We start from the raw sequence: 11966 nt of genomic DNA, 5'->3' as shown, positions 1-11966 counted from the left end.
GGGAAGGTGGGGCTGAAGCTGGGCCTTGAAAGCTAGATGGGGTTTGGCAGAGAATGAAGAAGGAGACAGAAGGCGTTCATGTGAGGAAAGAATGAAAAAAACAGAGGCCTGGATCTGTGTGGTATATTTGGGGCACCTCCCCATATACCATGAATGTTCATGTTCCCGTCCATATGCATGGCATAGTGCCTCAGCTGGGACGTGCACCCCCTCCCCCTGTCCATTTACACATCCCTCAATGCCCAGTTCAAATGTCACCTCCTCGATGAAGCTTTCCCTGTTATCATTAGTCAAATTAATTACGGCTCTTTTTGCACTCCTTTTATTTTTCCTTTGGTGCTTCTATCCCTATAACTCATTTCAATCTGCCTTACGGTGTAGATAATTATTTGTTTCCCTCTACATTGTACATTACTTAAGGACAAGATCCATGACTTCATGATCATGAAGAGGTGATCATGAGTGGTGATAGCTTTACTCATCTCTGCACCCACCACCAGCCAACATAAGGCCTCATACCCTGCTTATGAGCAGTCAATGCTGTTGAATAGAATAGAAATGAAAGGGACCAGCGAGCTAAAGTAGAAGGTACATGTTGGAAGTATTGCTAGACAAAAGCCAATAAGCCTAGTGGAATCAAATTATGGCAAGCATTCAATATTAGGATGCAGACGTCAGAGGCTATTCCCAGTGTAAGGGCATTTTGGAGGGAGAAGACTTTCAGAGTTAGACAGACCAACTAAGATGTCACTTGAAGCAATAAACCAGGTGTGAGGAGGTGAAAGATAGTCACCCCAAGGAGGGACATGAAGTAAGAAATAAAGAGACTTGGCCATAAAAGATGGAGAAGTTCCAAATAGACACTGAACAGGATGGGTTTCTCCTAACAATAAAAGTGCTCCTCATCTTTACGTGAGTAGAGGGATCACTCCTGAGCATCCTCGTTCTCTAACCTGCCCCTGCCTCCCCCTAATGTGCTCACTCAAATTCCTACTGTCCTAATGCCCCAGTGGAAAGTGGGGAGGAAAAAAAAAAGAAAGAAAGAAAAGAATCAGAGGCAAGAGTTCCTCAGGTCTTCCAGGAGAACAAACCTGGGGTGGAACCAGTGCACAGGAATTCTTAAAGTGTCCTTCGGGACTCAGGACCACGGTGCTCTTGTCTCTCACTCTTTCTTTCCTATGAATCTTCTGATTTATGGAGATGTAAGCTACTCACCACATTCCCTAGGTCTCAGTTCTCAGATTCTCCTTCCGAAAAATAAGTGTGATCTTACTTTCCCCTTCACAGCTTTCCAGACGAACTAGATTGTGACCAACAGGTCTGTATAATCAAAGTATTCTTTCAATGGAACAGGATCCTGAATCAACCAAGATGTCCCAGTTTTTAAAAATATGCATTGAAATTGAAATCTCAGGGGGCAGGGCTCTCCAATAAGCAAGGACAGTCTCTCTGCTGACAAGTCAGCGTGGGCTTTACCGCGGAACTGAGAAAATGAGAAACCTTGCAGCCAATGCCTCTCAGAAAAAGGAAGTGCAGCTAATTTAAAATGTGATTTCTTAAAAAGCTGTAGAACACTCTAAACTACAGCCCACAAAAGAAGAGCTTGGCTGGGCCACCTCCGGAAACTGGGCATAGGGAGGAAGGAGCCTGACTGGTCCGGGCTGTGTCAACAGAGAGCATTTCTTAGGTTCCACCTGGAGGAAAGAAACGGCTGTGCTATATTACCTCCCAGATTCAATGCTTTTCTACTGTTTGACTTTTCCCTAAATTTCCCTTAATTTGTATAATTTTCTCAAGCATAGTTAGTGACAGTCTCTGCTGGCCCTAAAATGAAGCTTGAAGAAGGAAACAACAGAAGAGGTGTAATGAGTGGTCACAAATATGGGCTCTGATGCTAGAGTGCCTGCGTCTGAATCCTGGTTTCCTAGTCATGTGACCATGGGCAAGTTACTTTAACCTCTCTGTGCCTCAGTTTGCCCATCTGTAAAATGGGGAGAATAATAATTCTGACCTTATAGGGTTGATGTGGGGATTAAATGCCTGCACACGGTAAAGCTCTGGGTCATTGTATTAGATGTTCTTATAGGCCTGAAACCTCCATAAGATGCCAAACCAAACTTATGAAATAAGGTTCTTGCAACAGAAGTGTATCTGATATTATGCTAAATTAACGTTGGATATCAAACTTTTAAATCTCAATTCTCCTAACTCAATGTCTGTTCCTTCTATGATTTCACACGACACTCTAATTACCTGCTATATCTGTCTCCCCAACTAGGCTGAGAGAACTGGGATATGTCTGAATAATAATAATGCAAATGGAGAGCTCCTTGAGGGCAGGGAGCTTGTAACAATTATAGAGGGTTCACTTTGTAGACCAACTGCTACACTAGATGCTTTATACATTATTGTCAATACTCACAACAACCCTGAAAAGTAGAAATTAATTCTTTTAGTTTACATTAAGGCCAAGGGAATAAATACCTTAGAAAAGTCAGGAAGCTTGGGAAGATGGGATTTGAACTCAAGACTTCTTGTCAACAAAGGCCATCCACTTGCACTCTACCATGCTGCCTCTGTTTACCTGCTGTGGATTCCCAACACCTGGCACTCTGCTTCAGGTACAGCACACACCTGGCACTTTGCTTGACACGTAATAGGTGGACCACAAATATTTGTTCAGTGAGTCTGTACATATAACAATATTTTAAAGACACTAAGAGCAGCTCCAAGTAAATGTATTTATATATTAATTCCATTGTTATCTGGATAACCACTCAACTTTTCTGTTGGAAACATCCATTAAAGAAGCTTGGGGAGAGCTCTCTGTCTGCATTTTGGGCAGAACTGGTTTCATAGCAAACAACAGATCCAGGTCATAAGCATTTCCGATGAGCTGTTACAAAACGAGAGAAACACAGCATAAATTTCCACTGTTAATATCACAAGAATAACAGGAAGAGAAGAAGAGGTAAGAATGAGGAGTCATGCTACACTATTTATTGGTTAAAAAACAGCCGTGTACCTTTAGATTTTAACGAACCCCCATCCACGTGTGAGGAGACTTTCATGGTTCTTCAAATCATATTAAAGTTAAGACATTTGACTATAAGTAAAATTCCTGAAGTTCTGACTTGAGGAAGCGAAGTAATGACTGACACATTCTCTAGAGACATGCAGACACTGAGAAATTGATTTTGAGAATGCATAAAAGAACAGAACTAGCCTCTCTTTGGATATCGTTATTAACTCTTGCTGGCTGATTGCCCAGACAGTTCTGATCAGCCCTACACAAGCCTCTGGGTTTGGGCTGCATCAACTCTGGGACCTGAAAATAGCCATATCTTTGCAAGTGAGAAATAGAGATTTCTCTTATGAGGTCTTATTGTAGGCAAATAATGACGCAAGTTATCTGTCAGAGAATTTTTCTAAATATGCGTAATCTCAACCATTTCATTTATAACCTATGTTTCCAACTGTTTATGGGTCATTTCTGCATAGATGTCAGAAGTCACCTTAAATTCAGTGTACCCAATATTGAACTCATGGGTCTCTCCTTGACCCCCCCCAGTTTCTTTTCTGTTTCCCATATGCAAGTTAATGACCTGCCATAATCATAATAGCTAACATTTACTGAGTTCTGACTATGTACCATTCTTTGCCCTAATGTTTTACATGTACTAACTCATGTAAAGCCCATAAGAATCATTAAAACTCATCTATCCCCAAAGTAGATGCAAGCAATCTTTATTTTACAGATTAAGAAACAGAGTCACAGAAGGGCTCAGTAACTCATCCAAGTAAATATTAAAACCACGATGCAATTCCTGGCCTTCCAACTCCAGGGGCTACGTGCTGAACTGCTATTCTTGGCTGATTCACCAATCAGCAGCTACCCAAAGCAGAAAACTCTTATCCCTGACTCTTCCTTCCTGTCACCCCAACCCACCCCCCACCGCCATGTCCTATCAATTATAAGGTCCTGTCAATTCCAATTCCTCTATATGGCTCCTTTCAACCATGTCCCCTCGATCTGTCTCATTCTCAAACATACCCTAACTCCCCGTGCCCTCTCTAGGTCATTGCTTTATCCTATGTTACCTGGGCTGCTATCACATAAGGATCAATCGTTCTAAACCGCGGATCTTATCACTTCCTTTTTCTACTGAAAATTTTTTCCTGTGGGACCAAACTCCTTAGGGATCTGATCCATCAGATCTTCCAGGCCCTGCTCCTGCCTGTTCCCAAGGCTCCAGCCACATGGAAATACCATGGGCCCATGAACCCACCAAATCCTTTCCCACTCTCACATCTTTGCCCATGCTGTGTTCTCTGCCTGGAATACCCTTCTGTCCCTTCCATCTCTGGCTCTTTCATATTTCAAGAATCAGACCAAGTATCCCCTCTTTGGGTAGCCTTCCAAAACCTCCCACTCAAAGCTAAATATACAGCTTCCTATTTACACTCTTACAGCATTCAGTCCATAAGTGCCTTGTAGTAGCTTTTATCACATTCTATGGTCAACACATACCTGTGGTATTTTTTTAACTATCTCCTCAACTGGCCAATAAGTTGTTTGGGGTCAGAAACCTTTCTTCTTCTTCTGTGTCCACAGTGTCTAATGAACCTCAGATCCTCAAGAAATGTTTATCAGATTAGTTAATTAATCAATACGAACATGAAGATTATGCTCACTACTAGCAAGTGCTGCTAAACCTATTTCAGAAACTAGGTGCCGTGTTTGTACAGAGTATCTTATCCTCTCTACATGCCATCTTTATTTCATGCATTTCTAAATTTCCATCAATGAAGTGCTGTCTGCAAATTTTCCTTGCAAGAGCCTAGGAGTGTCTTACTTTGTTTTGTTTTTCAAGTAAAGGAGAGAGTAAGCAGCTGAAATGTCAAAGGCTCTATCAAGTGCAGTCTCAAAACTCAGGCCCTGAATAGACACAAAGAGATCAAAGGATTGAGGGTAGTAAGACAGAGAATGCGGAAAAGGACGTCTGATGTGAGAGAGATGACCACGACCCTGAAGGAGGGTGGAAGAGCTAGAGACAGGGAGGACCAATACCAGAACCAACAAGAATCCAGAGCACAGCAGAGGCATATGGCTAGAGGCGGAACAGGGAGTTCTGCCTGGATATCCTAGAGCCAGAGAGATTGGGCACTTTGAGGTCTATCTCCCTCCAGGACAAAAACTTTGTCTTATTCATCTTTTCGTTCACAGAACCCATCACAGAAGCCAAGGCCTAGTAGAGCTTGATAAATATTTGTTGAACTGAACTCAGATTGGGACCCAGATATTGGGAGAAGAAAAGGAGTCCTAGAAACCACTTTCAGAGTCTTGGTCTAGGGAATTCAAGAGTGGGGATTGTAGCGTGACCCACAGTGCCACTTGGAGGAAGGGATACAAAGGACTGGGCTTTTCACTGAGGAGAATGAGGCTGTGGTTCCCTCAGAACCACCGGTGCAGGGCCTCAGGATGTTTTGTAAAACCCTGAGGGAGAAATGACTTGCTAAGAGGTGGTGTGCAAGATAGCAAATGGAAGCTTCTAGATCTGAAACCACTTCCTTTAACCCTTGCTTATCAAGGAAGCCCTAGATCCTCTGCTCTGAGCAACTCTTTGCAGATGTGCTTGGGCTCCCAGCTCCCCGAACTACATCTCTTCATCCTTTTCTTCTTGGGCTGAAATTGAACCGCTACCCTCAAGAATTTCAGAGCTTCTGCGTAGAAACTCTGTGAGCAGATACAGGAACTACTTGCAAAGAGAAAAAAATTGGGTAGTGTTTTTGCAGTGCCATCTGTGGTTCTGGCACATTTTATTTAACTTAATCTACACATTAGCCCTTGGACTCTCTCTCTGCCTAAAATGCTTTACTTCCCCCTCCTTTCCCTCACTACTCCAATACACAACTTTGCTTATCAATGTCCACTCATCCCTCAGGGCTGAGCTCAAATGTCCCTTCCTGGGGGAAGTCTTCCCTGTTCCTCCAGACAACATCTGACCCCATATTTCTCTCTCATTGTACTACATCTCTTTCCTTCATGGCAGTTTTCAAATTTTCTATTTAAGTATTTTTCTTTGTGGTTATATGATTAATGTCTCTCTTTCCCCACTAGACTGTGAGCTCCATCAGGATACAGAGCGTGTTTGGTTTTGCTCACCATTTGTATCCACAGTACCTGACTCTGGGCAAGTTACAGAGGAGGTACTCTGGGCAAGTTACAGAGGAGGTCCTCAATGTGTAATATTTAGATTAAGTAATGAAGATGCGGCAGTTTGTGCAGCCCTTAACTGCCTTACCGGGAATGTGACAATCTTTTGGTACGTGTCTCAATGGCAAAGCTATTTATTCCTCAGTATATTCCCTTAATAAGTTTCCAACCTTTGGGTGGAAATGCAGTAGAAAAATATTGACTTTACTTCCTGTGCAGAAAACATAGTTAAGAGTTAGAAAACACAGAAAAAACTTAACATTGTAGGCCTAAGACTACTTTCCTTTGAAAGGTGTGCTTACAAGGTTGGCCCTTGACTAGTGTCTGGGAACTTGAATTTGGGGACAGTTTGACCATTCCTTGATAAGAGTGGTTTACTGAGCTTCGACTGTTTGTGCAAACAATTTCATTTGTGCTGAACACCTGCTTTCCTTCTCGATTCTGGAATTTTGGTCTATGCTAGGTAGATAGTGCCAACATTATAATGACTCTTGATAGAAACCCTGGAATGCTGGGCTCATGCAAGCTTCCCTGGTAGGCAACATTTCACATGGGTTGTCATGACACGTTGCTGAAGGAATTAAGCATGTCCTTTGTGACTCCACTGGGAGAAGACTCTTGGAAGCTTGTGCCTGGTTTCTTCTGGACACCACTCCATGTACCATTCCCTTTTGCTGATTTTCCTTTCTATTTATTCACCGTACTAGATCATAGCCATGAGTATGACTATATCCTAAATGCAATAAGTCCTCCTAGTGAGTCATTGAACCTGGAAGTGGTCTTGAAAACCCCTAACACACCTCCTGAACGTTTTTACAGTCTGTCTAACTTTTCTTCTTTCATCCACCAGTAGCTACAGGACTCTAAGCCAACATCATCTCTTACCTGGACAATGGCACTTTACCTCATGCAGTCACACTTGCCCCAGTCCAATCCATTCTCTACACCACAGCCTGAGTGCTCCTTCCAAAACACAAACATGGTAATGCCATCTGGTGGCAGAAGAAGCAATGGCTTGCTCTGGTGTATAGCCTTATATCTATGACAGTTCATTAGTTGAAAGTTTATAACTAGAAGAACTTCTTTAATCAGAGAAAAACTGGAAAAGATATTCAGTGATCTAATTCCTAAAAATGTACAACACCTAGATGGCCTATGAACTGGTTCTACCACCTTCAATGAAAGGATAATTCCCATGTAATTTTAACTGTTCCAAAGCATGGAAAATGGTGGGAAACCTCAGAATTCATTGAGTACTATAATGTAACACTGATTCCAAACTAGATGAGGATGATTTCCCAAAAAGTAGATATAGACCAGGGATCAACAAACTACAGTCTGTGGACAAATCCAGCCTGCCAAGTGTTTTTATGTGGCCCGTGGGCTAAGAATGGTATTTACAATTTTAAAAGGTTGAAAAAACTCAAAAGAAGAATAATATTTGACGACATGTGAAAATTATTGGAAATTCAAATTTTAGTGTTCATAAATAAAATTTTACTAGAACAGACCCAACACTCGTTTGTTTATGTACTGACTATGGCTGCTTTCACGCTACAACAGCAAAACTGAGTAGTTGCAATGGAGACTGTTTGGCCCACACACTGTAAGCTATTCACTGTCTTGACCTTTACAGAAAGAATTTGTCAACTCCTGATATATACCAATCTCACTTGCAAATATAAATATTAAAAATCTTAATTTAAATGTTAGCAAATTGAACCAAGTAATGCATTAAAAGAAAAATAAATGCAACCAAGTAGGGTTTATCCCCAGAATTCAAGGGTGATTTTATCTTTAAGGAATCTTTTATTGCAATTTATTGTTTAAAAACCCTTAAGAGGGAGGAAAAACATAATCATCTTGACAGATTCAAAAAAATATATTTGATAAAATTCAACACCTAAAACTGATTAGAAATAAGAAAAAATTAGCAAGCTAAAAATAGAAGATGTTCCACTTAATGTCCCATCAGAAAAACTGAAACCATGCTAAATATTGCAAATCGTATATAGGAAATAGAATACAAAAGTGATGGAAGGGTTTGAGGAGTAAAACAGAGAAGATGAGGTTACTGAGCAATTAATAATTCTAGGAAGTTGTTACCAGTCCTAGGGGAATTTGCTTTTGGAATCAGTGCAGCCACATTGCAGAATGCCAGGAGTCCATATTCCCATCAGAACTACAAAAATCTCAGAGCCTAAGGCCACCCACCACTGCAGATGCCACCATTGGGACCAGAGACCACAAATATCACACTGCCAAGACTTCTGGAATGACTCCTGGAACTACATTGCTAGACCACAAACCCTGGAGCTGAACTCATTTTCCACTATTGCTGCCACTGCTGGAGACATTATCAGAAACCAAGATGAAGAAAAAAAAAATCATTTCTCCCTTCCTCCCACCTTCCACTCTTTCACCAGTGACATCCATTTATAAAACTACATAACTATATCTTTTATGAATATTGATACAAAAATCCTCAACGAAATGGTAGCAAACCAAATTCAACAGCATATTAAAATGATTATACCCCATTGGATTTACCCCTGGAATGCAAGGATGTTTCAACGTACAAAAACCAATTAATGTAATAGAATACAGTAATGGAATAAAGGAGAAAAAAACACATGATCATCTCAATTAATGCAGAAAAAGTATTTGACCAAATTCAATACAAGTTTTCATGATTAAAAACACCCAACACATTAGGAATACAAGGAAATTCCTTCAACACAATAAAAGCCATGTATTAGTTTGCTAGGGCTGCTATAACAAAGTACCATAGACTAGGTGGCTTAAACAACAGAAATTTATTTTCTCAGAATTCTGGAGGCTAGAAGTTACCAAGATTAGTTTGATTCTGAAGCCCCTCTCTTCGGCTTGTAGATAGCCATCTTCTCCCTATGTCAACACAAGACATATTGGATTAGGGCCCACTGATATGACCTTACTTTAACCTAATTACCTTTTTAAAGACCTTATCACGAAATACAGTCACATTCTGAGGTACTGGGGGTTAGGACTTCAAAATATAAATTTCAAGGGGACACATTTTAGCCTATAACCTTCTGCCCTCTGCACCCTCAAAATCCATATCCTTCTCAAAAGCAAAATCATTCACCTCCATGCCAACAGCCCCAAAAGTCTTAACTCATTCCAACATCAAATCTAAGTCCAAAATCTCTTCTAAATCTCATCTAACTCATGTATGAAGGAAACTCAAGCTGTGATTCATCCTGAAGGAAAATCCTGTCCAGCTGTGAACCTGTAAAATCAGTCAACTTATATGCTCCCGAAATACAATGGTGGAACAAACAAAGGATAGACATTTTCATTCCAAACGGAGAAATATAAAAGAAGAAAGCAGTCACAGGTCTCAAGCAAGTGCAAACCATAGCAGGACAGAATTGTATTAGATTTCAAGACTTGAGACTATTCCTCTTTGGCTTCATGCTCTGTCCTCTGGATCTACCTGGGTGGCCCTGCCTTCTGGGCCCACCAGGTACATTTTCTAAGCCCTGGGAAGTGGCCCTACCACTCTGGAACTGAGGATAAAACAGCCCTGATCCATGCACCTGTGCACTAGAGCCCATGGTGGCAGTATCAACCCTGCCAACCTCCTGACCACCTTTGGGATCATTTTTCCCTTTTCTTGGTGGAAAATGCATGTTTGCAGCTGGATAGCTCTGTTGGCTTCTCTTGTAGAATCTCAGAAGTCTGATGGTCTTCCTTCATCTAGTCCTGTCTCTGTCCTCTTCAGTCCAAGCTGACAGCAGTTCTGCTGGTATAAAATTCTCAAAAATCTTGTTGACCTCCCAGGCAATTCACAGAGGTCCAAGCCATCAGACAAGAGGGTCTTGCACAGATCTTTCCTGGATAACCCAATCTCTATTCCTGATTTCAACTGAAATGACTGATTGGATACATAAGTCAGACACCTGTAATTCAGCCCATAACAGGCCATATATGAAAAACCCACAGCTAACATCATACTCAATGGTGAAAGACTAAAAGCTTTTCCCTTAAGATCACAAAGAAGATAAGGATACCCACTTTCACCACTTCTATTCAACAGGGTATTGGAAGTTCTAGCCAGAACAATTAGCCAAGAAAAAGAAATAAAAGGCTGGGCGGGCCTGGTGGTGCGAGAGGTTAAGTGTGTGCGCTCCGCTGCCGGCGGCACAGGGTTCGCCGGTTCGGATCCCGGCCACGCACCGACGCACTGCTTGGCAAGCCATGCTGTGGAGGCATCCCATATAAAGTGGAGGAAGATGGGCACGGATGTTAGCCCAGGGCCAGTCTTCCTTGCCAAAAAAAGAGGAGGATTGGCAGATGTTAGCACAGAGCTGATCTCCTCACAAAAAAGAGAAAGAAAGAAAGAAAGAAAAAGCATCCAAATTAGAATGGAAGAAGTAAAATTATCTCTGTTTCCAGATGACATGATTTTATATATAGAAAACCCTAAATATTCCACAAACAAAAAAAAAAACTATTGGAGCTACTAAATGAATTAAACAAAGTTGCAGGATACAAAATTAACACTCAACACACAGTTGTTTCCATACACTAACAATGAACAATATAAACAGGAAACTATGCAAACAATTCCATTTATAATAGCATTAAAAAGAATAAAATACTTAGGAATAAACTTAACCAACAAGGCAGAAGTCTTCAACACTGAAAATTACAAAACATTACTCAAAGAAATTAAAGGAGACAAAATAAATGGAAAACATCCCATGTCCATGAATTGAAAGACTTAGTAATGTGACAATGACAATACTACCAAAAGTGATCTAAAAATTCAATGCAACCCCTATCAAAATCCCAACAATGTTTTTTGCAGAAATAGAAAAACTCATCCTAAAACTCATAGGAGTCTCAAGGGACTCTGAATGGCCAAAACAATCTTGAAAAAGAACAAAGTTGGAGGACTCACGCTTCCTGGTTTCAAAACTTACTACAAAGCTACACTAATCAAAACAGTGTGGACAGGCATAAAACAGACATAGAGACCAACGGAATAAAACAGAGAGCTCAGAAATAAGCCCTTGAGTAGATGGTCAAATGATTTTTGACAAGGATGCCAAGAACATTCAATAGGGAAGGACACTCTTTTCAAGCAATAGTGTTGGGAAAACTGGATATCCACATGGAAAAGAACGAAGTGGGACCATTACCTTACCATATACAAAAATTAACTCAAATGAATCAAAGACCTAAATATAAGAGCTAGGACTATAAAACTCTTAGAAGAAAACATAAGGGAAAATCTTCATAACATTGGATTTGGCAATGATTTCTTGGATATGACATCAAAAACACAGCCAACAAAAGAGAAAAATAGATAAATTGGCCTTCATCAAAATTAAAAACTTTTGTGCATCAAAAGACACTATCTAGTGACACAACCACAGAATGGAAGAAAATATTTGAAAATCATATATCTTATAAGGAATTAATATCTAGACTATAAAAAGAACTGCTACAACTCAATAACAGCAACAACAAAACCCAAACAAACAAATTTTAAGAGACTTTTATATACATTTCTCTGAAGAAATACAAATGGCCAACAAGCAAATGAAAAGATGCTCAACATCTCTAATCACTAAAGAAATGCAAACCAAAACCACAATGAGATGTTACTTAACATCCACCAGGATGGCTATTATCCAAAACATAGAAAACAACAAATGTTGACAAGCACATGGAGAAATTGGAACAATTACATGTTGCT

The 11966-nt window shown here is 40.5% G+C and overlaps 1 protein-coding gene across 1 annotated transcript in view; it reads left to right on the top strand.

The window, feature by feature from the left end:
* Nucleotides 1–11966, top strand: part of SLAMF6 (SLAM family member 6) — a 43203-nt gene that overhangs the window by 1359 nt on the left and 29878 nt on the right. The window lies entirely within an intron of this gene.

Source organism: Diceros bicornis, chromosome 4, assembly GCF_020826845.1.
Source record: "Diceros bicornis minor isolate mBicDic1 chromosome 4, mDicBic1.mat.cur, whole genome shotgun sequence".
NCBI classification, from domain to species: domain Eukaryota; kingdom Metazoa; phylum Chordata; class Mammalia; order Perissodactyla; family Rhinocerotidae; genus Diceros; species Diceros bicornis.
Note: the sequence above shows the minus strand (reverse complement) of the source record. Positions and strands in the feature narration are given on the sequence as shown.